The sequence below is a fragment of the Triticum dicoccoides genome, chromosome 7A (genome assembly GCF_002162155.2).
Source record: "Triticum dicoccoides isolate Atlit2015 ecotype Zavitan chromosome 7A, WEW_v2.0, whole genome shotgun sequence".
NCBI classification, from domain to species: Eukaryota; Viridiplantae; Streptophyta; class Magnoliopsida; order Poales; family Poaceae; genus Triticum; species Triticum dicoccoides.
The window spans coordinates 59,254,892-59,258,047 of NC_041392.1; the positions used below are offsets into that span (position 1 = coordinate 59,254,892).

A 3,156-nucleotide genomic window follows, 5' to 3' on the forward strand; every position below is an offset into this window, starting at 1 on the left:
AACCGGCCGAATGTAACCATCAGGGTTAGTGAGCTCATTTTCTGAAGAAATCAGGGTCAGTGAACTACTGTTTGTTACTCCTTATTTGTGTATCATATCATCACCGACGCCCCATGAGATTGTTTTTCGGTGCCACTGGGTTGTCAGGAGCTGGGTGAGCCAATTGAACGACGAGCGGTGGCTACTACCGGCCGGTGTAGTAACGTTCCAACGAAGCAAGAAAGATCGGAAAAAATCATTGCCAATAAGGCTGGCTAGGTCTTCGAATGCTCGCCTATATAAGCAGCTTCCTGCTGGAACTATAGCAGCAGGCATTCTCCGCGCACTGATCGATCACCTTCCTCTTCTCTCTCTCTTTTATCTTAGTCAAGAACTCGAGCTAGCTAGCTTGAAACAATGGCGGCTGTTGGTGCTGAGAAGATGTATCTTCTGCTGGCGTGTGCTTTGCTGCTGCTTGCCGTGGGGTGCTGTGACGCCCCCGATTTAATCGTACACAAATCATGCACGCAATGTGTACGATCAAGATCAAGGACTCACGGGAAGATATCACAACACAACTCTAAAACATAAATAAGTCATACCAGCATCATAATACAAGCCAGGGGCCTCGAGGGCTCGAATACAAGTGCTCGATCATAGACGAGTCATGGGAAGCAACAATATTTGAGTACAGACATAAGTTAAACAAGTTTGCCTTAAGAAGGCTAGCACAAACTGGGATACAGATCGAAAGAGGCGCAGGCCTCCTGCTTGGGATCCTCCTAAACTACTCCTGGGCGTCGTCAGCGGGCTGCACGTAGTAATAGGCACCTCCGGTGTAGTAGGAGTCATCGTCGACGGTGGCGTCTGGCTCCAGGGCTCCAGAATCTGGTTGCGACAACCAGAAAGAAAGGAAAGGGGGGAAAAGGGGGGAGAAAGCAACCATGAGTACTCATCCAAAGTACTCGCAAGCAAGGAGCTACACTACAAATGCATGGATATATGTGTAAAGGGCCATATCAGTGGACTGAACTGCAGAATGCCAGAATAAGAGGGGGATAGCTAGTCTTATCGAAGACTACGCTTCTGGTCACCTCCGTCTTGCAGCATGTAGAAGAGAGTAGATTGAATTCCTCCAAGTAGCATCTCCAAGTAGCATCTCCAAGTAGCATCTCCAGTAGCATCTCCAAATAGCACCTCCAGTAGCATCGCATAGCATAATCCTACCCGGCGATCCCCTCCTCATATCCCTGAGGGAGAGTGACCACCGGTTGTATCTGGCACTTAGAAGGGTGTGTTTTATTAAGTATTCGGTTCTAGTTGTCGTAAGGTCAAGGTACAACTCCAAGTCGTCCTGTTACCGAAGATCACGGCTATTCGAATAGATTAAGTTCCCTGCAGGGGTGCACCAACTTACCCGACACGCTTGATCCCATTTGGCCGGACACACTTTCCCGGGTCATGCCCGGCCGCGAAAGATCAACACGTCGCAGCCCCACCTAGGCTCAACAGAGAGGCCAGCACGTCGGTCTAAACCTAAGCGCACAGGGGTCTGGGCCCATCGCCCATAGCACACATGCACGTTGCGTACGCGGCCGAAAGCAGAACTAGCCCCCTTAATACAAGAGCAGGCTTACGTTCCAATCCGGCGCGCGCCACTCAGTCGCTGGCGTCACGAAGTGCTTCGGCTGATACCACGACGTCGGGATACCCATAACTACTCCCGCGTAGATGGTTAGTGCGTATAGGCTCGTAGCCAACTCAGACCAAATACCAAGATCTCGTTAAGCGTGTTAAGTATCCGCGAACACCGAACAGGGCCAGGCCCACATCTCTCCTAGGCGGTCTCAACCTGCCCTGTCGCTCCGCCACAAAGATCCACACAGAGGGCCGTCGGGACAAAGGTCCTTTCAGCCCCCAATCCGTGAATCACTCGTGGGTACTCTTCGAGCTGACCCGACTTTAGTCACCATCTGTATAGTATGTATGTATGTAAAGTATATACCCGTGATCACCTCCCGAGTGATCACGGCCCAATAGTATAGCGAGGCAGACTGACAAGAATGTAGGGCCAATGATGATAAACTAGCATCCTATACTAAGCATTTAGGATTGCGGGTAAGGTATCAATGACTGTAGCAACAATGACAGGCTATGCATCAGAATAGGATTAACGGAAAGCAGTAACATGCTACACTACTCTAATGCAAGCAGTATAGAGTAGAATAGGCGATATCTGGTGATCAAGGGGGGGGCTTGCCTGGTTGCTCTGGCAAGAGAGAGGGGTCGTCAACTCCGTAGTCGAACTGGGCAGCAGCAGCGTCGGTCTCGTAGTCTACCGGAGAGAAGAGGGGGGAAGAAGCAATGAATACCATGTAAACAGATGCATATCGATGCATGACAAGACAAGTAACGATGCTAGGCGTGCCCTAGCGTGGTATGAGGTGGTACCGGTTAAGGGGGAAAACATTCGGGAAAATATCCCCGGTGTTTCGTGTTTTCGGGCAGAGGAGCCGGAGGGGGAAATTTGCGGGTTCGATAGGTTAGGGGTGTGTGGCGGACGAACGGACTGCGTATCTGGATTTTTCTCGTCGTTCTGAGCAACTTTCATGTTGAAAATATTTTAATCCGAGTTACGGATTAAAAGATATGATTTTCTAAAGATTTTATTAATTTCTGAAATTTAATTAATTATTTAATTTAATTCAAAAATGGATTTATGACATCAGCATGATGTCATGCTGACGTCAGCAGTCAACAGAGTTGACTTGGTCAACCTGACATGTGGGTCCAGTGGGACCCACATGTCATTCTCTGTTTAGTTTAATTACAGATTAGTTAATTTAATTAGTGATTAGGTTAATCTAATCAGGATTAATTAACTTAATTAATTAATTAATTAACATTTTAATTTTTTATTTTTTATTTATTTATTCATTTAATATATATATATTTAATTCTTTTTTAAAAAAATGCTATGGGGTGGGGCCCCCTAGTCAGTGGCCCGGGGGGGGCTAGCGGGTCGGGCGTTGCGGCGCCCGACTGGGCGTTCGCCCAAATCGGCGGGCGAGGAGGACCGGGGCATGGCCGGGCGGCCACCGGAGGGGAAACGCCGAGGGGGGAAGCAGCAGGGCGCCAGGGCGCGAAGGCGGGTGCGGGCGCGAGCGCCCGACGGGG

At 49.2% G+C, this 3,156-nt stretch overlaps 1 pseudogene; it reads left to right on the forward strand.

The window, feature by feature from the left end:
• Window positions 1-396: 396 nt before the first annotated feature.
• LOC119333597 overlaps window positions 397-3,156 on the forward strand; it is a 12,700-nt pseudogene continuing 9,940 nt past the window's right edge.